At 43.9% G+C, this 26,697-nt stretch overlaps 2 pseudogenes; one reads left to right on the top strand and one right to left on the bottom strand.

Moving 5' to 3' along the window:
- Positions 1–21,081: 21,081 nt before the first annotated feature.
- LOC136637433 (5S ribosomal RNA) lies at positions 21,082–21,204 on the bottom strand (annotated as a pseudogene).
- A 4,873-nt stretch (positions 21,205–26,077) lies between these two features.
- LOC136638270 (5S ribosomal RNA) lies at positions 26,078–26,199 on the top strand (annotated as a pseudogene).
- Positions 26,200–26,697: the final 498 nt, after the last annotated feature.

Genomic DNA, 26,697 nt, shown 5'->3' with positions numbered 1-26,697 from the left:
TTTCAGAGACTGAACAGTACCCTTTTATTTCATGGTGGGACAGAACAATCCATAGCTCTGTTGCACCACCAGTACAATGTTTCAGGAGAGCTGCAGAAGTCAGGGCCGATTCACACAGCAGGGTCAATGTGGTTGAAATTATACCTGAGGTTGTCCTTGCATAGAGAGACTCTGGGGGTCAATCTAGCACTTTTCATCAGAAGGAAATTGACTTTCAAGCAAAGGAAACCCACTGGCTCCCCTTCAAATCTAAAGTGTTACAGTATACAGTTCTCTAGTATTAGTTTCTAGCAGCGCGACAGATTACAATAATAAAATGACAAAGAAAAATACGCTTTCCACTTTGCAGGCACAAAGGAGGCATCAATCAAATATAAAGCTTAGAGAAGGAACGGGCAGGGCCTTTTTTGAAAGCATAAAGATTGGCTGAAAATATTTAAAATGCTTTACACATACACACACTCACAAAAGAAAATATGCACCTGGTAGGTATTTTAAATACATAGTCAATAGGCCGGCACAAAAGAATATGATTCTTTATTAAAGATGACTTCTTATTTTGCAACACAGGTTAACTGAACCTGAAGAAATAATCTTCCATCAGGTAAGCCTGTGCAAATTCAAACCTTAAAAATCCCTTTGTTTGAGCAACAATCATTCAAAATGTATAACTATCAGGAGAGATATATCTGATTGATACTTTTTCAATGTTCAGCTCACGTTGAGGAAGAAAAGGCTCCTGTTGAACTTTGCAGGTCTGTTTAGAGCTCAAATCTCGTTCTCCCAAGTCTCATACTTTTGTTTCCTTAACTGGACACACCAGGGTTCGAAGCCAAGGTCTGAACATATGAAACATGCTCCACCCAGGATACCAGATTTATCTTCTTTAATCTGCAGTCTTAGAATGTATTTTCCAACACGAATTGCAAATGAAACCATGTTTTTTGAATACATGTGCCACACCAAAGGACTTGCAAACTGTGAAGAACCTCCATGTTGCCCTATCTATCACATATAGGGTTTTGTAGAAGTGTTGCAAATATATTCATAAATGACCTGGTTTGGGATCAGCAGTGAGGTGGCCAAGTTTGAGGATGACACTAAACTTTTCTGGGTGGTGAAGTTCAGAAGGCAGTATGAAGAGACCCAAAGGATCTTTCTAAACTGGGAGAATTGGTAGCAAAATGGCAGATTTGTTTCAGTGTAAGTAATGTGATGCACATCAGAGCAAGAAATCAAAATTTCACACACACTGATGGGCTCTAACCTGTCTGTGACAGATAAGAACATAAGAACAGCCCCACTGGATCAGGCCATAGGCCCATCTAGTCCAGCTTCCTGTATCTCACAGCGGCCCACCAAATGCCCCAGGGAGCACAACAGATAACAAGAGACCTGCATCCTGGTGCCCTCCCTTGCATCTGGCATTCTGACATAGCCCATTTCTAAAATCAGGAGGTTGCACATACACATCATGGCTTGTAACCCATAATGGATTTTTCCTCCAGAAACGTGTCCAATCCCCTTTTAAAGGCATCCAGGCCAGATGCCGTCACCACATCCTGTGGCAAGGAGTTCCACAGACCAACCACATGCCGAGTAAATAAATATTTTCTTTTGTCTGTTCTAACTCTCCCAACACTCAATTTGAGTGGATGTCCCCCTGGTTCTGGTGTTATGTGAGAGTGTAAAGAGCATCTCTCTATCCACTCTCCACTCCTGACCGAGGAGTTAAGTCAGATAGAGGTTAAAAGAGAAGATGTTTCAGACCTCATTGATAAATTAAAGATCAATAAGTCACCGGGCCCTGATGGCATCCACCCAAGAGTTATTAAGGAATTGAAGAATGAAGTTGCAGATCTCTTGACTAAGGTATGCAACTTGTCCCTCAAAACGGCCACGGTGCCAGAAGATTGGAGGATAGCAAATGTCACGCCTATTTTTAAAAAGGGAAAGAGGGGGGACCCGGGAAACTATAGGCTGGTCAGCCTAACATCCATACTGGGTAAGATGGTGGAATGCCTCATCAAAGATAGGATCTCAAAACACATAGATGAACAGGCCTTGCTGAGGGAGAGTCAGCATGGCTTCTGTAAGGGTAAGTCTTGCCTCACGAAACTTATAGAATTCTTTGAAAAGGTCAACAGGCATGTGGATGCGGGAGAACCCGTGGACATTATATATCTGGACTTTCAGAAGGCGTTTGACACGGTCCCTCACCAAAGGCTACTAAAAAAACTCCACCGTCAGGGAATTAGAGGACAGGTCCTCTCATGGATTAAGAACTGGTTGGAGGCCAGGAAGCAGAGAGTGGGTGTCAATGGGCAATTTTCACAATGGAGAGAGGTGAAAAGCGGTGTGCCCCAAGGATCTGTCCTGGGACCGGTGCTTTTCAACCTCTTCATAAATGACCTGGAGACAGGGTTGAGCAGTGAAGTGGCTAAGTTTGCAGACGACACCAAACTTTTCCGAGTGGTAAAGACCACAAGTGATTGTGAGGAGCTCCAGAAGGATCTCTCCAGACTGGCAGAATGGGCAGCAAAATGGCAGATGCGCTTCAATGTCAGTAAGTGTAAAGTCATGCACATTGGGGCAAAAAATCAAAACTTCACATATAGGCTGATGAGTTCTGAGCTGTCTGTGACAGATCAGGAGAGAGATCTTGGGGTGGTGGTGGACAGGTCGATGAAAGTGTCGACCCAATGTGCGGTGGCAGTGAAGAAGGCCAATTCTATGCTTGGGATCATTAGGAAGGGTATTGAGAACAAAACGGCTAGTATTATAATGCCGTTGTACAAATCGATGGTAAGGCCACACCTGGACTATTGTGTCCAGTTCTGGTCGCCACATCTCAAAAAAGGCATAGTGCTATACACTTCTGCTGGGCCTCCATTACTGTTGTTTTAAGCAGCCTCCCTGCACTCTGGAGAGATTGGACTCTTTTTACCTTCCCTTTCAACCTCCTTTGAAGGAGAGAAATCTTGGGGTGCTGGTGGACAGCTCGATGAAAGTTTCAACTCAGCATTTGGTGGCTGTGAAGAAGGCTAATTCCATCCTCAGGATGATTAAGAAGGGACTGAGAATAAAATGGTCAATATTATTACGTCATTGTACAAATTGATGGTAAGGTTACATCAGGAGTATTGTGTCCAGTCCTAGTTGCCACATCTCAAAAAGGATATAGCCAAACTGGAAAAGGTGCCGAAGAGAGCAAACAAAATGATTAGTGAAATGGGGTACCTCCCTTACAAGCAAAGGCTTCAAGGTTTGGGGCTTTTCAGTCTAGAAAGAAGGTGCCTGAGGGAGGACATGATTGAGACACATAAAATTATGCAAGAGATGGATAGAATGGATAGAGAGATGCTATTTTCCCTCTCACACAACACCAGAACCAGGAGACATCAGCTAAAATTGAGAGGAGGGAAAGTTAGAACACAAATGAAATATTTCTTTATCCAGTATGTAATTAATCTGTGGAACTCCTTGCCACAGGATGTGGTGATGACACCTGGCCTGGATGCCTTTAAAAGAGGACTGGACAGGCTTATGGAGCAACCATTCATCACAGGATATAAGCCATGATCACTGGCGTAGCTAGGGGGGGGCGCACTAAGTTTTGCTGGGAGCCTCCCTGCAGTGTGCAAGCGGCTCCACCCCTCCCCTTTGCAGCCATGTGGGCGGGGGACGGGACGGGACAGAGGTGAATGGCTCCCAAGGGGAGGGGGAAGAGCCGCTTGCACACTGTAGGGAGGCTCCCTGCAAAACTTAGTGCACCGCCCCCCCAGCTACGTCAGTGGCCATGATGACTATATGCAAGCTCTGGATTTTAGAGTTAGCCTGTCTCTGATTGCCAGGTGCAAGGGAGTGTCAACAAGATACAGGTGTCATGTTGTATTATGTGCTCCCTGAGGCATTTAGTGGGCCACTCTGAGAAACAGTAAGCTGGGCTAGATGGGCTCCTGGCTTGATCCAGCATATTCTTATGGCCAACTTCATACAATGCACTGCAAGGAAAATTAAGCATTGGGACTTCTCCATGCTTTCTCAAGATTGCACTCAGCACATCAGCATGAGCAGTGATGATAAAACAATATCCCCAGCAGATTTTGGAGCAGACTAGCAAGGTGGGCATGAACAAGGTTCCTTTTCGGTTACTATCTGTGTCCTATTTTTCCAGGCATACTAATCCAGCTGTCATTCCATGCTATCAGATGCTACCAGTCGTCTTCCACAAAAACCTATGGGTGTATTGAAACCACCACTGAGCATTTGTTTCACTCTATCTCCTGCACATTGTATGATGCTAACATTGCTCATTATGACCATTTGTTGTGCGCCACTGAAGTCAGCTCTGCTTGGACAGAACATGGGCACAAATGTGTTATTATTGCTTAGTGCTTGACATTCGAACACTAGCTAAACTATGCCTCGTAAACCTCAATGCTGTTAACCAGCGTACGTGTTTTTTATGCTGCAGAACAGTGGTACGACTCTGAGCTCTAATTACAAATCTCATTACAAAAGAAAGCCATCCACAGTCCATGCAATACCACCACTGCTTCCACTGGTGCCTGGAGGCAAAAGCAAAGTTTTCTAACTGCTAGCGCTGCAGGTTGTCTCAACCTGGTGCCTTCACTTCCAAGCTGCTTTCCTTCCACAGTGCCAACTGCCACCCACAATAACAAGGGCTGTAATCAAGTCTTTACCTGTCAGTTCTTGGGGCGAATATCGAGGTGGCAGAGAATAAGGCTCACTGTGCCTTGGTGCTATTGACTTTGAAGAGCTGACAGCAGCAAAGCCTGGTTTTGTCAGTATGCTGGAACAGATACGACTTGGAAGAAATACGGGTGTAGCAGGGATGCACAGTAAACAGGGTGACAAACATTTCCACTTATGCGCCTTCCTGTTGCATGTATGCTTCAGTGCCACTCTCTTTTCAGGCTGGTGCTAGAATATTTATGTCTGATCTGAATTTGTAAAAGGGACAGAAACGCAGCCACCAAAGCAAAGCACGAAGGGCTCATAACTCATCTGTAGGGCCCATAACTCAGATGAAAGACCCATCGCCTGGTGGTATAGCACATGCTTTGTATCCAGAAGACCAGCTTCGATCCCTGCTGACTGTTATTGAAAGGTTTTCAGGACCTGGAAAGGATATTCCCTGATACCTGAGCTGATCCCTCCCACCAGCCCAGTCATGTTCATGACTCACCTCCAGTGGCGTAGCTAGGTCATTTGACACCCGGGGCCCATAAATTCTTGTCACCCCATATGATGTAATTATTTAATTATTAATTATTCATTCATTCATTCATTCATTCACATTTTTATACCACCCCGCCTCTAAGTAGTTCAGGATTTGAAATGAATAATAATAATGGCCAGAAAATAAATGCAGTGAACATTTCCCCACAAGTAATGGATGAAATTCTTCATCAAATGGTATATAACGTGATGGTATTATTCCTAAAAGCCACGATTTCCAGAATTTTGGTCACTAGGTGCTCCCTCTCCCCCCAAAAGAATGTCTAATTGACGTGTTTTGAGTTAAGGTAGTGGTTCTCAAACTTTTAACACTGGGACCCACTTTTTAGAATGACAATCTGTCCAGGACCCACTGGAAGTGATGTCATGGCTGGAAGTGACATCATCAAGCACAATAATATAAATAATTATAAATAATTATATTAAAGAAAAACAAATAGTTAAATAAGGGGAAGCCAGCCCTGTTCTACCAAGTGAATTTTCTCTGTAGCCTGCCTGCAAGAACACCCCCCCCCCCCAATATCACTGAGATTTTCCGCCCTTCCCAGTGCTCAGTTCAGTGTAAATTCTCATATTTCAAGCATAGCACTATCAGGACCTACCTGACTTTACAAGTCTAAAAACAAATAAAAATTAACCTTACTAGCTGAAGCCTGTTTTATTCTTTTTTTTGGGGGGGGGGGCTTCTGGAGCATTTGTTGAGCTCCACTTTCATCAGATTGGGACCATGCAGCTAGCCTTGCATTCCCCTTTGCCTGACTTGGGGACCAATCCTATCCAATTTTCCAGTGCCGGTGCTGCTGTGCCTATGGGATATGCACTGCTTCTTGAGTTGGGGAGGCAGTCTTGGAGGCGTCCTCAAGGTATGGGAACATTTGTTCTCTTACCTAGGGGCTGCATTGCAGCTGCCCTGGTGCTGGAAAGTTGAATAGGATTGGGCCCTTGACCAGCAGCCAAGGCACATTTGCTTACTCATGAGTAAACACTACTATGTGGCTTACTTTCACTTTCCATAGGGCTCAATACATTCGTCTGCTTGGAGGGAGGTACTTTTTTACCTGGATATTTTACCCGGGTTTTTTGCTTTGCATTCTGCTGGAAATTCTGCATGCAACGATACATAGCATGATGGTGTTACTCGTAACCTCCGCGATGTTAGCAATGTTGGGGCATTTGTGGTGTCACCCCCCGAGGGTGGTACCTGGGGCAGACCGCCCCCCACCCCCCACTAGCTACACCACTACTCACCTCTCTTCCTATGCAAATGCTTTGCAAAAAGATGTTTCTTCCTTTCTCTTTGGAACAGGATGCAAACAGTGAGAAGCTAGACTCACAGCTGCTAGAGCTGTGGTTCCCAACATCTTTTCACTTGCATACCCTTGGGCAGCCCACTTCCTTAAATTGTACCCCTCATATTAGCCCTGCAAGGCATTCTAATGCTAGCTGCGCAAAACATTCTAATCCAGACCTGCCCTTTCTGCCATTATTCAATTCTTTAAAGTACTCCTAGAGGCCCTGGCAAGTACCCCTGGGGGTACACGTACCCCAGGTTGGAACCACTGCACTAGAGGCATGCTATAGGAGGTGATTGTGAGAACACTAACCAGAAGGAACAGATGACTTCCTGTTAGTGTTCTCTCAATTGCCTCCTGTAGCGATCCTCTAGTACAGCTATTTTCAACCACGGTGCCATGGCACATTGGTGTGCCACAAATGGTCTCCAGGTGTGCCGCGGGAGTTTGGGGGAGGGTCATTTATTAGTTGGGCCAATGGGGGTATGAGCTCCCTACTAGCAACCTGGTGTGCCTTGTCAATTGTTGAAAAACTGATGGCGTGCCTTGACAATTTTAGCACCTTGTCAGTGTGCCAAGAGATGAAAAAGATTAAAAATCACTGAGCCTCAGTTCTCAATGGCGGGGATTTGAATAGAGTTTGCTGCTATCCACAGTTCCAGATATCTGCAGTAGCAGCAGGAATCTATCCTCTGTAGATACGGGGAGGGGAGGGTGGAACGCCTGTACTTAATAGCAGGGGGGAGAAAGTGCATAAATCAACACAGAAGGAATAACTGAAATTGACTAGTGAACAAATGCCACTCTGCATGGTAGAAGGAGAGGAAGTCTCTGCAGTGGAAATAATGAGGTAAAACTGTTGTCCAGCACATATGCAGGGAGGTAGGTTCCCACATGTACGATATTGTTTCTCTTGCAAACCATTCCTTTCTATTTTTTTTTTTTAGCAGTTCCAAACACAGGTTATGCTACTATCTAATGTTGAATAGCACCTTCACATTCCCCTCTATTCCTGCACAGTATCATCCCTAATAACGTGACTTGAGCTCTTTAAAATATGATTTGAAATTTTATCCCTACTCTGTACAGATGCTAGTTTCTTCCTTGCGGCCCTGACTGAGGTGCTGAATTAGGACCACGAAGGGGCAGTGAGGACAGAGATTCCCAGATCAAGGTGAGGAATTGGAGATCAGAATATGAAGCCTATTGCTCTTTTTTCCAATCCTATGAATGCAGGTAGGAGGGCAGGTGGGTGAGATTTTTCCTTCACACAGTCAGTTTAAGATCTCAAAGAGGACCCATGTGTTCAACTGTACATAAGGATGGGTCATGTGATTGAGAAAGGCGAGGAAATAATTATTGGTGCATAGTTTGTATGTTAGAGCCATGGGGACACTGTTACTTTAAGAAGGTTGTCTTTAAAGACTTTGAGTTTTGACCCTGCAGAAAATGGGATGTGACCAGGCAGAAGCAGCTGTTATAGTTTATCTCTGTTACCAACTTAGGGCCCAATCCTATGGTCCGCACTGTGCCTCCGTGGCGCGGACCACAGTCGCAAACGTGCCGTAAGGCTTAACGCTGGGCTCCCGCCAGAGGTGGCTCAGCTCTGGCCAGTGCTGAGCCACCACCCGGCGGGCGCCTGCGTTCCACAGCTTGCCACCGCCGGGCTGTGGAATGGCAAACGGGGTGGGGACAACGGCATTCCAGGGAGGGGAGAGGCCATTGTGATGAGGGGAGGGGGTGGGGAGGCCAGTGTGATGAGGGGAGGGGGTGGGGAGGCCAGTGTGATGCAGGGAAGGGGTCTGTGCCAGAGGAGTGCCTGGGGGTGGGTGGGAGGAGGACCCGTGGAGCTCCATTCTGCAGGATCCTCGGTGCCCGTGGAGGCTGCGTGCCTTACATGAGCGCCTTTACTTTAGCGGCACCCTTTGGGGCTTTAGCCCCATTGCAGGGCTGCCTCCCTTACCCGGAGGAAGGAGAAGAACATCCCCTACTCCCAAGGTGCCTCCCGTGGTAGAGCAGGAGGTGCTGGATGCCGCGGCAGCCCTCGTGGTGCTGCTGAGAGGGGGCGCTCCAGGCAGCTCAGGATTGGGCTGCCCCTTAGGATTGGGCTGTCAGTCATTCATTAATGACTTATTAAATTAGTCATTTAATAAAATGACTTATTAATGACTTATTAATAAATGACTTTATAAATAAATAAATAAATAATTTATTAATAAAATGACTTTATTAATGACATTAAATGTCATTTAATAAAAGTTCATGTGTGTTTTGCTGCATCTTGAATTCTGAAAGTTCTTCTTAGACACAATCAGCCTAAGATCTGAAAAAGTACCCATGTGTACATAAGGATCCGTAAGGATACATAAGGATACATACATACATAAGGATACATAAGTGTACACAAGGATCCATAAGGATACATAAGGATAGTTCATATGATCAAGACATGTGAACAAATAGGGCTGTGTGTAAAATGTGTGAAAGCATCTTCTAAAGAGCTAGAAACATCTGTAAAAACATCTTCAAGAGTTATCAGGAAAATGTGGAGTGGATCTCTAATGGAGTGGCCTTCAAGGTCATCTAGTTTAAGCCTTTACCTGAAGCAGGAAAATCCTCTATCTCCAGAAGGTGCCTGTCAAGCAACCTTGTGGAGAACACACCACTTCCCTTGGCAATTTGGTTCCATGGTCAAACCATGCTTACCATTAAATTTTAATTACCATTAAATTATTCCTGATACTCAACTGAAAATCTCCCATTAAGTCCATTCACATTTTTCCCCCCACGTTTTAATTCTGCCGTTCCTCCAAGGAGCTCATGGTGCTGGATATAGTTCCTCTCCTTCTTTTGTCCTCACAACAACCCTGTGAGGTAGATGAGACTGACAGATTGTGACTGGCCCAAGGTGACCTCCCAGGAAGTTTCACTGCTGAGTGGGAATTTGTACCAGTTCTAAGTCCAATTTCAGTTCTAAGTCCAATTTCTGAACCACTGTACCATCCTGACTGTCTTTGTTCCCCTTCTCTGAACCTACTCATTCATGAGGCTGTGTGTGTGTGTAGTTGTGTACAAACATTTGGAGAGGTGAAGAAGTTTTCCAGATGCCAGAAATCTTCAGTTGATTTTCACTCTTGGATTCATGGTTGTTTTCCTATTCCCCCAAAGCTCTGAGTTTCTTCTCCTGGCAAGGGAACACACTGATTTTTCATGTAATGCATGACAGTCTTGGATGGTGACACAGCTGGCAATCCCACAAGTTACTAGAAGTTTGTAGAAAACTGGTTATCAGTGGGGAATTTTAGAATCTTTTAAGGTCAGCTGCTTATTTGCATGCATGGCATATTCAGAGAGTGAGGGGAAGAAAATCCCTACTCTCACATGCATTTTTGAGCAACTAGTCTTTGGCCTCAGTATGGCCCAACTTTAAGTATCACTAATTAGCAGCTGCTGCTTGACCTGAAAAGATCAGCAGGGGAATAGTTATTTAGTTCAAGTAAGCATTAGAAAAGCTGACATCACCGTCCTTCACCATTTGCTGGGACTGATTAGGATATTATTAAATTTGTAATGAGATATTCCTAAAGACGGCACCTTAAGTTTAGCATAGGTTATAACTTTTATCAATATTTTACACTAACCTAATTTAAAGGCAGGGGGGGAAAACACCCCTATAACCAAGTGTTTGCTTGCTCTTATAGCTACATGTGGCATATGGGAAGAAAAGTTCAATATACATATGGAAGGGCAAAACTAGCACCAATAAAAAATAAGTGGTGGGTGGGTGTCAAAGTTTTTTATTTTTTTAAAAAAATGCGACTGGTACAATGAAAAAAATAACACACCAAACCTTATACTAGATCAGGGGTGTCAACAGAGCCAGTCTCAGCATCATTGGGACCCAATTCCAGGAACTTGTGCAGTTCCCCCCCACTCACCAGGCATCTTCAGTAACTGCAGCCATAGCAAGCCAGAGGCTTGTGGTGCTGCATGCAAAGCATGGCACCTGGAAATAGTTGGTGGTGACATAACGGCACTGCCAACTATTTCTGGGAGGCCCGTTACAGGCCAAACAGTCTCAGGGGAGGGCAAACAAGCCCACACCCTACTGGCTGAACTGCCTTCCCAGGCTGCCAGATGCTGGCTGCAGCAGTGGGACAGCCACCCACCAAACCAGTGCAAGGCGCCCCCAGAGAGCGAGGCTCAATATCATGACATAGGCCACATTGCCCTAAGGCCACATTGCCCTAAAGCCAGCCCTGGGTGTCAAACATAAGTCCTGTGGGCCAGATGTGGCTCTCAGAAACTCTTTCTACAGCCTTTGGGCTCTCCCAGCACCATTATCAGCTGCTCTCAGCTACTGAGCTGTACTATCACTGTTGAAAAGGCAACCCACATGATAGCTGGGCTCTCGCATATCTTGAAAATATGATCAAGATTTGCATATTTTCTATCATTTGCAACAAATGAGTTCCTAAGTGAGAAAAAGTGCTTACTTCCTGCTTTATGACATCACTTCCAGCCCCCAGCAGGCATCATGAATGCTATTCAGGCCACTGTATGAAATAGGTTTTGACGCTCCTGTGATAGATGTTCATCAGAGGGCAAGATCAAACATCCTTGCTGTGTTTTGGGTGAGGCGCTTCATAAAGTATGTTAGCTGCATGACTTGCAGAAGTCTGAATTCATCACACATTTCCTGTAATTATGCATTGTGGACTTGGACATGCAGCTCTTTTAAAGTGAGGAGAGTGTGTGTGACACCGGACTCACTGGGCTGTTCTGAGATTGACCCAAATTACAGAAAAAGAACTGTTCCCTCTCACTGCTTCCAGAGATCCAGCTCAAGACCTGCACTTATGTGGGCATGATTCCCAGCTGTGACTTGTTTTCCAGAAGCAGTAGGTCTGTCCCAAATTTGCAGCACAATCCTATGCAGCTTAATTCCAAAGTAACCCACATTGTGTTCAATGGGGCTTTTTCCCAGGAAAGCATGCATAGGATTATACACAAACACACACAGAGCCTTTCCCCAGGTTAAAAAAATCTACTGCCCAAGGTGGTTTACAGTATGAATATACTGGTAGATACATAATAGGGCCCGATCCTATTCAAATATCCAGCACCCATGCAACCGCAATGCAACCCCAAGGTAAGGAAACAAGGAGGCCTCTGTGACTGCCTCTCACCTTAGATACAGAGTGAATCCTGTTGGCACAGCTGGAAAGGTGCTGGAAGGCTGGATAAGATTGGGCCCTTAGGGCCTAATTCTATCCAACACACAAACATACCTAATTAAATCACATATTAAAAATCATAATAGCATGAATAAATCTGAAAACAGCAGATAAAATCATAAAAAAATAGGACAACAGGTAATATTATTATTATTATTATTATTATTATTATTATTATTATTATTATTATTATTATTATTATTAACAGGTATTTATATACCGCCTTTCTTGGTCTTTATTCAAGGTGGTTTACATAGGCAGGCTTTATTAAATCCCTTATTAAATAGGGATTTTTACAATTGAAAGAAGGTTCTTTCTTTCAAGAACCACGACATTCAGGTGTTTCATTCCGATCTGGCTTCACATTCTGGCCTCCATCCTCCCTCGCTCAGAGCAGATGGAAATAGCTCGGCTTCAGCTTGTCAGCTGCTTCAAAGTTGCACGGTGCCGGTGGCCTCGAACTGGCGACCTTGTGGATGTTATCTTCAGGCAGACGGAGGCTCTGCCCTCTAGACCAGACCTGATAGCCACTGATCCAGCAGACTCTCATGATTCACTTATCAAATTTATCAAATCCACCCACCCTACTCACTGCAAAAAGCCATGTGAAATTTTAAAAAAAGTGTCCAGGGACAGGGCTGACCATAAGTTGCCCATACTGACCCTTTTTGAAATGTGTAGATCTGTAACACCCTGTTGATTCCGGTATTTATGCTTCTCACCCCACCCCCCACCCCAAATGGCCCAGCAACAGCTGCCATTCCTGGTTTTCTTCTGCTTTCTAGCAAGATGCATGTCCACCCTCTTTTTCTGCAGGGTCTTTCATACCTCCTGTAAATTGAAAAATTGATTATCAACAGACTCTTTGCTTCCTTTTTTCTAGTTGAAATATCCTGGAACTGGCACGTCACACATGCATGTTTATTGCCTACGCCAACAGATTACTACTACTACTACTACTACTACTACTACTACTACTACTACGGATTGCGATTAACGAAGTTTGCAAACAACCCATGTTTTAACCATACATTCTCTGTTTTCTATGTCTACCCACTCAACTGAGTTGCTGCCTGAGAAATCAATAGTATTTTCTTTCCTTGAGCCGAGACCTGATAGGACTGTGACACATCAAAAAGAAATGAATGAACTCAGGGGCTTTTCTCTTTCTTTATATAATGAAGTTATCGGTATACTTTGAACTTCCCACTTTTTATAAGCCATTGCATGCAGGTCTGTGTTTTTGGCATTAGCAGAGAGTGTGTGGGTCAGAATGCCTTGAAAAATATACTAAAAAAGAGATTCAGATCAGAAAAACAATCCCCCCCCCAAAAAAAAAAAAAAAAAAATACTGGTATATTAATTTTGCAAAGGGCAATGACAGAGCAGTCACCTTTAAATTTTATTTTAAATAAGTAGAGTTAGGTGTATTATTGTGAATTGGAACCTGCAGCCTATGAAATCTGGATAACAGGATTTTGAATGTTCCTATAATAATTCAGTTTGGGCTATAAGCTAGAAGAATTGCCTTATCCTCATTTTCTGTGCTGCCATTTATACCAAAGGATTAGGATAGAACTATGAATTGCTTGCAGCCTTCTGTGTACTTTACAATGAGGCCATGATTTCATCATTTCTTTATCCTTCATTCATCCCATGCAGAACAAGCTCTTAAGGACTGAGTGACATGAATGGCTTCCATTTAGTTACTAGCATCCCAGCTAGTCAGGGTCAAATCCTACAACTTTCCGGCACCGGTGCAGCTGCAATGCAGCCTCTAGGTAAGGGAACAAATGTCCCCATACCTTGAGGAGGCCTCTGTGACTGCCTCCCCAACACAGGAAGCAGTGCATACCCCATTGGCAGAGCAGCACCGGCACTAGAAAATTGGATAGGATTGGGCCCTCAGTGCACGTTGCCTGGTCAACAAGAACGTATTAAGGTCAAATGACACATTTAGTTAAATGTGAATTTTGGCCCTGGGTACTAGCAGTTCTAGAGTGGGTGGGTCATGATCAGGACCATGGGAAACAGGATGGGGCATTAAACACTTTCTCTGTATTCTGTGGCCTTGATGGAAGCAACACTGTTGAAGTTGCTGTTAACCCCTGGATGAAACCTTCCATTGCTGACAATTTTTGTCAAGCCTAGGACACACAGGAAAACGGTCGCATCCCTCCTCCTTATGTACCATTGTCCTAATATAGTTGTAACAGGCATGCCCCCATATCCATGGGGGATTCATTCTATGGACCCCCCGTAGATACAGAAACCACGATTATGGAAAACCCCCATCTCTGTGCCCCCCTGCATGCATGCCCATTGCAGGCTTATAGTGCTATAAACCTATAGGCTTATAGTGAGAATAGGTTGAATGCTTCAAAATATGCAACCAAGATAAGCAGGAAGTGGAATTTCCTGGGAGGCAGCCTAATCATTGCTATAAGCCTGTAGGCTTATAGCGACCCTGTATAGCAAGAACATTTTCACAAAGCTATGTCTTTAAATCACATTAATGGACACACAGGGGATGTGCGCAGGAGGCCCTGCATTCACAGATAATTGAAACCATCGTTATCGGATATGCAGATATGGGGGCCCGCCTGTATTTGACTTTTCAAAACTAGCAGTGGTCTGCACTATGTGTTTAATGTTCAGTTTTTTTCTAGTTCTTCTAATGTTTTAGGTCTGTGCATATAACCAATAGAAATCACTAATGCAGGTCCAGTGAGACCCATTGTGGAGTGGGAGAGTGTAAGGGGATTTAAATTCCCTTTTGTCTCTGAAGTCTCCTGATCGTCCCTCTCTCACTGGATACAGTGCTACCATTTTTGGCATGGCTGCACCAGTGGGAAGGGGGGAAAGGATAGGATTTGGCTCTTAGGGCGCAATGCTAACCAACTTTCCAGCAGCAAGTAAAGGGCAATGCAGCTCCGAGGTAAGGGAACAAACATTTCTTTACCTTGAGGAAGACTCTGTGGCTGCTACCCAACTTCAGGATGCAGCATGTGCCCCACTGGCACAGCTATGTCAGTGCTGGGAAGTTGGTTCAGATTTGGGTCTTAGTCTCACAACGTACATAGTAGCCCGAAGTTCCATAATAAGATAACTTGACAGGGATTCGAACTCTGGTTTTCCTGGTCTTAATCTGACCATCCCCCCCCCCCCAAATATTAAAAGCCGCTCTGACCATAGAGGGAATGCAATGCATATAACAAATTATCAACTTAACCAATGGCACAATCCAACCAAAGCTGAACAACATTAAATACCATTGATTTCCTTGGATAATTCAGTCTGTGTTTAACTTTTTCTCACATTGAACTCAATGGAACACATCACCTCACTTTGGCTGGTCTGTGCAAAAAGCACAGCAAAAAGCCAGGCAAAGTCAAGGCTTCTGAAGTCTCATTTATTTCAGAGGGTCAGTTTAACTACATGGGTAACTCTCCCAAAGAAATCAGTGGTGTTTCACTGTAGGAAATTAAACTGTAACAAATTAAATTGCATCTTATTTTCCCCCCCCATTGGCTAATTCCATATGCAAAGCACTTGGGCATCCAGATTTGTTTTGCAAGCGCAAGAAGCATGATGGATTTTAGAAAGGTTGAATATAATTTTAGTGGGAGGGTGTGATATTAACAGAAGCAAGGGCAACAACTAATTATTCAAAAAAAAAGTATATGTTGTTTCTTAGAAACAGTATGTTAAACACTGCCATAACCTTTTGTTCCAGAAGTAAGAAGACAGATAATACGAATACAACATGATGTAAACAGCAATATGTTTTCATGCTGCTACCTATTAAACTGTTCCCATCAATTTTTTAAGATGAAATTTATCTGAAGTCATTTGTGCAAAATGCGGCGCACATGTAAATCTTTGCGCTCTGGCAGTCTCCTGTGGGCTTTAATATGTGATTGCAATGAAACACCAGTCCTCGTGGGGAATGGGTGTATTTTAAAAGGAAAAACATCATCATTACAGCGCTAATATTAGTTAACAATCTGGACAGCAGCGAGGATGAGAGCAGCTGGTGCTGTCTCTTATGAAGACAGGGCTTTCTGAAAGGTGAACACACAACTATGGAGGGACGTTTCTTAATCCCAGAAATAGCTCTGTATTCTGTTTTTATTTATTTATTTACAACACAGTCCTCTGCAGATCTACTCAGAAGTAAGCTACATTGAGTTCAGTGAGACTTACTCCCAGGTAAATGGCTCTAGGATCACAGCCTTAAAACATTCTGACTTATAGATCTCAAGAAGAGGACCAGCACACATCTTGGGAACTGAGGCTGCAATCCTATCAGGGCTGGGAACTCGAGCCAGTGACTCAGACTCGAGTCGCAAAAATGTGTGATTTTGGGTGACTCGGTAACTCGTGAGTCATGCGCGTAGAAGACTCTAAAAAAAAACTCAAGCCAAGGCCCCCCTGACTTGGCACTTTGTCCCCAGACATGCTGACTCGAGTCTGCCTGTGTCTGGGTGTGCTTGCTTACTGTTTTTGTGGCATGGAAAACCTCGTGGGGCAAGCATTCCAATGGGGCAAACAGTAGAAAAGTTCCAGCGGGGAGGCAGAAAAGGGTTAATGAGAACAGGACTGGCATCTCTTTTCCCTGATAGGAAGGAAGGGATGATCATTGGACAAAGGATGGGCATTCTGATATTTTCATTGACTGAGGGAGAGCAGGAGGAGGAGCCAAGGAGGGGTTCTTGCCTCACAATTGGCTGGAGAAGCCCAGGGAGAGGGAGAAGGTAGGAATGAGGGGGAGGGAGTTCACAGTGATCATGCCTGCCAAACTCATGGAAAAGGAGAAGGAATTCTCATTGAATGACCGGATGCAGTGGGACTACTTTTGAGTAGGGCTGCAAAGGATTGGGTTGTCCTGGTAAGCCTTGCAGCTGCTGCTTGTGAACCTCCTCCCTCTTGCCACTTTTTCCCCATCTCTCTTGCTATCCCTCGCACCCCTCCTGCCCTCTTTACAGATGGAAGGGGCAGCAGGGAAGTGTTCCAAGAGAACTCTCTCTCACACACACCCCTTGGCAGCAGCCCCATTTTTTCCACAGCGGGCTTTTTAAAGGGGGGAGGGCAACTCGACTTGAGTTCATTAGAGTCGCTAAAGGGCAACTCGTAGACTCGGAAAGTGCCCCCGTTAGGACTCTTTTTTCAAGTCGAGTCGCCGGGGGCAGTGACTCAGTGATGATTCAAGTCAAGCCACACTGGGTTTTCCCATCCCTGAATCCTAGACACACTTTCCTGGGAGTAAGGCAAAACAAACACAGTGGGACTTACTTCTGAGTAGACATGCACAGATTGGGCTGTGCGTGAATAATACAGGCGTGAAAAGTAACAATGGAATATTTTTCGGTGAAGTAAGAGAGGGAGCAGAGAAGAGCAAGCCCTGTAAAAAGGGAAACTGCAGGGTATCCACATAGGGTACTGATCTCTTGTTATGTTTTATAAGCATCCGTTTCTCGCAAGCCTAGCTTTTCCCCACATTACTTGTCACTAATGAAGTACAAGTCAAAGCAATCAAATTCTCGCACTGGAAGGAGAAGATGGTACCCGCGGCATTTAGCTATACCCATGTCAGTAATAGGAGGCAGGGAGACCAAACTAATGGGCACGCCTATGCAATTCAGCAATTGATGCCATGCCATTCATTTATGTGCATGGAGCATTTTAGACAAACAGCTGACTCTACCTGGCAATTAATATGAAAATCCATCATTTAATAATTAGCTCAAAGGACAAAGTAAATGAACAACATCAGCACCCCATTTGCATCCTTAATCGGATTAATATTTTGCCTTTCAGATTTCAGCAATTAACTTGCCTTGGCATTCTTCTCCAGTAACGAAATGATTAATAGTTTTGTAGTTGGGTGCATAGGTTCCTGTCTATGCTGCATTTTCTTTTTTTAAAGTTTGAAAATTAATAGTTCCTTGGCAAAAGCGTTCTGCTCCCCATGATACATGAGCTGCTGTGCCTCCCATTGTCCTAAATAAAATGTACTTCTTAAATTAGTTGTGTTGCATAATTAGATCTACATCACCTGCAAATGTTCTTCCTCCTTTCAAATATGAAATCAATTAAACAGTGTAAGATTAAATAGTCAACATAATGCGCATGTAAAGCCAATAAATAAAGGTGCCATTCCCACCATGTGCAGTATTGCTTATCGGTTTGATAATTTACATGGGGCTTGGGACAAACCATGGAGTATTTTAACTCTTAGCAGTAATTTATGGTCTCAAACATATTTTTTTTTTAAATGTATCAAAGAGTTTCTTTGTAAGTGGCTTAATCTTAACTTTCTTTTGCATTTCAAAACATACATAATCAGTAGCAGGAACTTATTGGCTCTAGAGATTTGTTTTTATTTATTTTATATATTTATATCCTGCCTTTCCCATGCTGAAGCAAATGCCCAAGGTGCAGAAATACCCTGAGAAAAGCCCCTTGTCTTACTGAAATTCAGTGAACTTCTCTTAAAAATTGCCATATGTTTCACTGTGGTGGATCCAAGAAATTTGCTTCAGACTTTCCTTTATGTGAAATTTTGGTGCCAGCCCTACAGAAAACCAAGTGGAGAGGAAAAGTCATGGCAGTGAACACACAGCCAGTGGAAGGTGTCTTCAATTATTTCCCATGAAAAAAAAGGGTTATCTCAAGTTCGTTCTGCCACACTGTTCTCCAGATTCGGACAATACACAATGTGTATACCACTTATATCTGAAACCAAGGTCAGAACAATTTCCTTCATGGCAAACATCAGACCCTCAGGCATATATTTGTTATGTAATAGCAATGTTGGAGGTCAGGACATTTTTTTGGAGAGGAATTGATGGGCAGGACAGAACTTGCTTGGGTTGCCAAATAACACATATCCCCAAACCTCAGATTCGATGCTTAGGCCGGCTCAAATCAGTTGCCTTGTGGGTGTTGCATGTTTGCGGCACCTTGGGAGTCAGCTAGGCTGGTGCGAAAATTTGTGTTGGCCTTCCTGCACGTGATCCAGGCCCTGACTGGGTAAGTTCATGTCGGCTGAGGTGGGCCGGCATGGGAAGGGTGTGGTTGGAAAGGGTGACGAGAGGGCAGAACAAGAGCAGTTTGGGGAGGTAGGAAGGCAGGCTGGTGGGTAGACCAGGCCTAGGGGAGGGGAACGATCTTGGCAGCTTAAGCTGGATCCTAACCCTCCTCCCTTAGCTCCCTGGCATTACACCAGGTTGCTTGGATTTGCACTGATTTCACTTGCACAGATCTGAGTAGCCCCATAGGGGTGGCTGGCACACGACATGGGTAAGGGGATAAATATCCCCTTACTCTGAGTTGCGTTCCAGCAAGTTGTGTTCCATACTGAGTTGCGTACCATACTTTGCATGGGATACACAGCAAGCCAGTTGACCTGCCTGTTCCAGTGCAAGTTAGAATTGTACCCTGAGCTGCATACTATGGAATGACCAAAATGTCTGGTGCCAGGCTGAAACCCAGCAGCAAAGGATGGGGAAAAGGGGGAAAAAAAACAACCTGGGGGAATTCCCAATTTTTCCACAGTGAAAAATTGCAATATTTTCTTAATGATGAATGTTTTTAAAAGTAGTGTTTTAAAATAATGCTGTTACAGCGAATTGCAGTGCTGCAACAAATCCTGCAGTCATCCTGCACTCAATCCTGCACTCAAGCTCATCGTCCTGTCCTTCCAGACCGTTAGGAATGATGTGCCATACACTAACTGTCCAGTCCTATCCCCAGCCAACAACTGGGGCCTAATTTTGTATGGAAGAGAGGGGGAAGTAGTTGAGGTGACCCTCAAAAACTTGTCTCAGAATCTCCAAAACATGAGTCTTTGGTTGAAAACCTGAGATTGGGCAATCCTCTGCTTGACCATTCTCTCACCTCCAGTTTTTTCTTGCAATCCCTTCCTCCTACTCACATTTTTTCCCCGTTTCCTCCGTATTTGCTGAGGTAACATAAGATAACATAAAATTGTCAAGATGACAAGTTCAAGCAGCTCCATGTAGGTTAAAATCTAGGCATATGGTTATTATTATTATTTTAAGGATTAAGCATCTATTTTGTTCCTATCTTCATTTGCTCCTTCCTGAATAGGACATCTTTGGATGAAAGTAGCTGTTTCTAAGCAAGCAACATTTGATTTAAAAAGAACAAGACTAAAGGATTCTATCTTGGTCATTAAAGAACCAATAAATTGGTAACTCATTCTTCCATAATAAATACTGCAAGATATTCTTATCTTGAAGGATTAAATATTTCCAAATGATTTATTGCCAGCTGGTGGTTAATGTTTGTTGACAATTTGTATTCATAAATTATCTGCTATATATGAGTTGGCTGCTATAAAAGCCTGTTTATTCCATCCACATTGTATGCTAGAACTCATAAACTTAACAAAGCCCAAGTAATGTTTACACTTTATGCTGCTTGAGCATCCTAATGTTGCAGCAGTACAGTGACATTGTTGTTGCTTCTTGATATCATTGCAACATTTGGAAGGTTCTTCCTTCAAATGATTACGGTTTGAAAGGCTCAAGGAATCTGTGACAGCACATGCTTTGGATGTTTACGCATAACTCACTTTTGATAGATTAAAAAAAAAACACAGCAGTCTGCATTCCTCCCTGTCTGGGCAACCATGCCAAAACATTGCATCTAGTCAGGGCCCCCAAACTTTGTAGCGCCACAATTCACCTTGTCCTCTAAGGTGGGTCACAATGCTCCTGGTTGTGCTGGAGGTCTCTCCTGGCCTGGTGACCAATTCTACAGGTCTCTGCAGGCCTCAGACTGGCGCTCAGAATTTTCCATCAGTCACTTATGGTTTTTGGAAGTAAACTGGCTTCCGAAAACTGGCTTATGGAGACTTCTGTGGGCCATCTGAAGCCCACTGAGGCCTGTAGAGTGGATTGCCTGGATGGGAGAGGCCTCTGGAGGCTTCTGTAATGGGACTTCTGGAATGACTCCTTTTGGAGCCAAACCAGCGCAAGGGCAGGTAGGAGGGAGGTAGATCGTGACCCGCTGTGCTCAGACTCACAACCCACCAGTGGGTCATGACCCACACTTTGAGAAGTGCTATTCTAGTCTTTTAAGTCCAACCTATGAAGTCCCATTCTTACCAAATGGAAGTTCCACCCAAAGTGCATGCCAGCTCCATATTTTTGTTCAAACTGGGACCACTGCAAATCCTGGGAAATCCTGCCATATTCAGATTCTTTCTATTGTATTGGAATGGTTGGCAACCTTCAGTCTTGAAAGACTCTGGTATAAGCCTATAGCACCCGGTATTCCCAGGTGGTCTCCCATCCAAGTACTAACCAGGCCTGACCCTGCTTAGCTTCCGAGATCAGACGAGATTGGGCATGTGCAGGGTAACAGTTGCTGCCATATGGACATTCAGCATGCATAAGATCTGTGCTACCCTCTCATTGGGACTCTTTCCCATTGACTCCAGTTCCATGCTTCCCTGGCAGTGTTGCATTCCTTTCATTAAACATCTGTTTCAGAAAGGTTTGTGTTGCCATGGCATTGGTTGGAAGCTATAGTAACCAATTACCTGGGACAAATTACATTGTTTGTGAACATCCAGGGTGCATAGAGTTTGAAGAGGTAGTTTCAAGTGGGATTCAGAGCAGGTTCAAGTAATAGCAACTATGATATTTAGCTACACCTTACAAAGCGCTAGATTTGTGAGTTTTCTCACCCAAAAAAGATAATGATCTTTCAGCTCAATGACTGGCCCCAAATCACTCATTGAGCTTCATGGCTCAAGTGGTAGTCCAAAACTCTTGCACTAAATCAACTCGTATTAGCTCCTACACATATTGGCTGTATAAAAAAGTGCCCTGGATACTGCAGAAAGAAATTCAAGATATTTGTAGCTAAAACTGTTTTAACTGAAACTAATGACACTGAAAATGACTTCTGAGATTTGTGTTACGTTATCTAACATATCTGGGATTAAGCAGAGCAATTATTTATTTAAGCGTTTATAGACCACATCTCTGCCAGGAAAGGGCATCTCAAACGGTGTACAAAATGATTTGAAACCACAAACCTCAATAAAGCAATAAAACATCCATCATCATCAATAAAACAGTCAATAAAAACCAGGCAGCACAATTATAAGTGGACTTCACTCTATCATGGGCTCTTTCACTGCCTGAAAAGATAACATCAGTGAATGAAAACACACATGATTAATTGTTTCAGGATGATCAAGCTTCAAACCAACTCAATGCTTTAATTTTACATTACTATTAAATGAACATAACATACACATTTTATGATATATGCATAAACAAAAGAACCTCCCACCGAATCCCTAAAGTTGACTTCATAAATTATGTGATTGCACCCTGTAGATGCATATGTTGGCATTGGGAGCAGAACAGATTAGCAGCCCAGTCCTATTCAACCTCCCCCTCCCTGCACTGATCCAGTGGGGCAACTGAAGGCCATTCTGCATCTTATGAGAAACATTTGTCCCCTTGCCCTGGGATAAGCACCAGCCTGTACCCTGGATCTACTTGAACCTGTCCAAGCTAAATAATTGGCACAAGTTCGATCTATATCAGCAAATCAGGCCCAGGAAGGGGGATAGGATATGGATCCTATCCAAGATTGGGCTGCCAGGGGGGTTACGGCAATGGAAGTGACTTCTGCAGGTGGGCTGCTCGGTGGTTATGGTAGCAAAAGTGACTTCCACTGTTGTAAAATGGCTGCTTGCATCACTCCATTGGTGGCCATTTTTTGAGTGCCAATGAAGTGCACTGCACTGCGCTGAAGAGCACTGCAGCTCTACACTTCAGGCACTTACTTTCTGCCGATTCCAGTTTTTCCATTCTGTTCAGGTCTCAATTTAGATGTAGCTTTTTGCTGCTTCCTGCCTGGGTCCTGACAAGGTGCATTTTAAGTGTCCCAAGTAGCTCTTTGCCCTTCTTGGTGACTATCAGAACAAATTGGATACTTTAATCAAATATATGCAAATAATTTATGTTGCACATTTGCACAATGTATCCATGCAGAATCCATGTTTCCTTGGTACACTTTTTTTCACCCTGACCTGTGACATCTAGAGGGAATTGCGCATGAGCGACCGTTTTCCTTCTTGACGAATTGCAACAGTTGGCTGGTACAAGTGATGTTCAGTGGAAGATAAGATGCCAGGCTGAAGCTTCCCCGTGCACATGCTGACGTGTTGGCAACCTCTTGCGGCTTCCATGGACGGATGCTGAGTGATTGAAGTCGACCTTCCCCTGCCCTGCACATCTGCTTGACTGACTACTGTTGCCCTTGTGGTGTCCTGTCCACCTGCTGTCTCTCCAACTTTGCTTACCCACAAAGAATCTTCCTGTGCCTTCCACCTGCTTTGAATACCTTGCTGACGTTAATCCTTTCCCTCCTGAGCCACCGTTGGTAAATGGAAAGCTTTATTTCTCTCTTTCACAAATTCATATTACATTCCTTGCCTTCAAGTGGCTTGGCAATATGAAATATCTCCTTATTAATAGGCTTAGTGGCAGGGATGGAGCAGATTATTGTTGTTTCATTTGGAAAAAAAAATGGCATACATGTGAATTAAATTAGCTTCAAGTGCTGGTTTGTCGGGTGTATAGAGCAGTGATATGGGAATCCAGATTCCTCGGGGGAATTGTTCCAAGCAGTCTTGCGTAGTCTTATTTCTTGTATCTTATTTGACACATCTGCACAATGGAAACGACAATGCCTGCTTTGAGAATGAGATATATAAGTGGATTCCATCTAGTTATATTTGCAAGCACTTTCCTACCTGGATAAAATGTACTGCGGAGATAAAGAGCTGCGAAAACAGATTCCAGCTGAAACCTTGAAACTTGGAAAAAACAATCAAGAGACAATTTGTAGCATTTAGTTGTGATGTTTATTAATCGAGTTTCTCATTGTGCAAGCTTGCATCTGGTTCTTTGGAAGTGCTACTACACAGAAATCAACATTTATGAACGTATGCATGTATGTGCAAAGAAATTGGCAATTCAAAGCCCTGCCCTTTTCAAGAAATAGAAGCTAATTAAGGGATAATTCATCGTTAATTCTCAAACTGCACTGACCAGGAAGCAATAAAATGGGAAGAACCTTCAAGAAGGAAATTTTCGATTAGCGTGACAGAGGACATTTGCTGAATGGGAGTTATCTGTGAGTAAACGTTATAGGAGGATCTTAGCCATACAAAAGAGCATTGCTGGATGATATAGAGCAGGTCAGTCCAACTTTTTGTACTTTGAGGACTTTGACATGGAACCCGGGGCCTGCACAATGAATTCCATTTCCATATCAGAAATTAAAATATTTAATATTTTAATATTGAACATTTTAATTTAATATTTTAATAGTAAACATTTTAAAATGTTGAATATTTTAAATGTTTAATAAATTAAAATGCTAAACATATTATTATATATATAACCATTAAAGGAGGGAGAAAACTGGAAACCCAAGGTTCACTATCACAAAATTAAAGTTTGCACCAATATCTTGTGCAAATAATTATGAAAAAGAAAGCTTTCTAGGCTTCTGTATCCTGGGTTTTCTTGCAGAGATCAGGGGCAGCTGCTTAATTTTCAGCTGATTGTAGTAATAATGGAATGATCACTGCAGAAGTAGAGTTCTAATTACCAAACTGGTAATTAGTGTACCATCCCCTATTTCCAGTCTTCTACTTACTTTCAGCAGCACAACAGTTTCCAGGAGGTATAGTGTGACTTGCTTGGGTTAAAGTGGGTTAAAGGGTTAAGGAATATTAACCCTTGGTGTGCCTTTTTCTTTCCCTGGTCAAGGAGGTTTCAGCTAACAGCCAGAGTGGCAGCCAGAGCTGGTGGCCCTTCTTCTCTCTCTCTCTCTCTCTCTCTCTCTCTCTCTCTCTCTCTGCACCCCTCCCCATTGATTACATCTTATCCAGGGACATCCTGCATTCTCACCAGCCCCCCTCCTCAGTAAGAAGAAATGAACCTGCCCTCCTGCTGCAAGCAAAACCTTCCCTTGACAAACGCAGCCTCCAGCTGGTAACTGCTTGGTTTTTGGCAGTTGGGGATGTGCTCTAGGAAGAGATCATTGACCTCACACTGCAAAGTGTAGTCTTCCTGCAGGTAACAGAAGAGCTGCAGCGCTTTGGTAGTCTAGACAGCACACCGGCTCAGCTCTTCCAGGGCAAAGCAGAAGCGCAGGAACTTGGAGCAAGATGATGATGACCACCCTTGGAAGCTGGCTGCGGCTGCAGTTTGAGTGTTCCAGCCGTGCTGCGCTGGTCTTGAGCAGATGAGGGCAAAGGCTGCAGCATTCACCCTGTCTGCTCAACATGGGTGGGGCTGGCTCCCCTGAGGGCGGCTCCTTGCTGGAGCTCACTTCCCCAGCCTTGTCATGGGGCAGGAGGTCTGGTCTAGAGGGTAGAGCCTCCATTTGCCTGAAGATTAACATCCACAAGGTCGCCAGTTCGAGGCCACCGGCACCGTGCGACCTTGAAGCAGCTGGCAAGCTGCAGCTGAGCTGTTCCATCTGCTCGGAGCGTGGGAGGATGGAGGCCAGAATGTTAAACCAGATCGGAGTGTAACACCTTGAATGTGGTGGTTCTTGAAAGAGAGAACCTTCTTTCAATTTGTAAAAATCCCTGCGTGGATTTAATAAGCCTGCCTGTGTAAACCGCCTTGAATAAAGACCAAGAAAGGCGGTATATAAATACTGTATATTATTATTATTATTATTATGCAGGCGTCAAGCAGAGGAGGCTCAAGGCTGCAGCCTTCTTGTCTACTCAAGACCAGGACAGCAAGGCTGGGGAGAAGGGGTGGGGTTGCCAGACCCCAGGGGCACCACCAACACGGACCTGATGGGTCACATGTGGCCTACGGGCCATGTGTTGACCATGCTGATATAGAATCAGTTTAAGTGCTGGATGGGACACCTGTTGAATTCTATTTCCAGCTAATTGCTGAAAAGCAATTAATGATGGGAAAGAAAACCCTCTAACCCAACACTTGATTGGTGAACTACATTTCATACAACCATGCTGTTACTCATGCGTTAGCTGAGCTAGGCTTTCCCCCCTAATTGCATGTTTACTGTTGCAGGACGGGCTGTGTTTGCTTCTTTTAAGTTTTGTTTTGAATGTTGCTTAAATTCTCCAGAGTCATTTCAATTGGAGCATTAGAGCACTTACTCAGGGTGATCTTGTGTGAGTTGTGGGCAGGGAAGGTGTGTAGCAAGGGTAGGGAAATGGTACCACTATTGTAGGTATAGGGCATTGTTGTTACCCTGCACATGCCTGATCTCGTCTGATCTCGGAAGCTAAGCAGGGTTAGGCCTGGTTAGTACTTGGATGGGAGACCGCCTGGGAATACTGGGTGCTGTAGGCTTATACCATAGTCTTTTGAGACTGAAGGTTGCCAACCAGAGATGGTATGGTGAAGCAATCTGTATGTGATGCAACTTGATTATTCCAATTCCATAAGAAGGGGAAATAATATTTAAACCATGCAGTGAAGGCAATTCAGATGGGCCACTCATATATTGGAAGGATACCTCAGGTAGGCGATCCAGACAAACACATGTGAATGTGTCTGCAATACTCTGTGGTATGGCCTCCAACTTTCTCAAAAATACGTATTCTCTGTATCAAGATCCTGTTGGCAGGAACCTAGTGCAATTCTGTGAAAACCAAACACAGAGTACGTGGGAATCTGTGTAACAGATTGGAGTACCAATTATAATTGGTTATAAATGACCTGTTACACAGATTCCCACCTTGAAGGCCAGGCTGACTGCATTCTGAAGGTGTGTAAATGAAGAGGTTGGGGGGGGGGCAAAGATTGCACTCATATATTCAAATATTCCACTTCGGAGCGCAATCGCTC

Source organism: Tiliqua scincoides, chromosome 1, assembly GCF_035046505.1.
Source record: "Tiliqua scincoides isolate rTilSci1 chromosome 1, rTilSci1.hap2, whole genome shotgun sequence".
Lineage (NCBI taxonomy): Eukaryota > Metazoa > Chordata > Lepidosauria > Squamata > Scincidae > Tiliqua > Tiliqua scincoides.
Note: the sequence above shows the minus strand (reverse complement) of the source record. Positions and strands in the feature narration are given on the sequence as shown.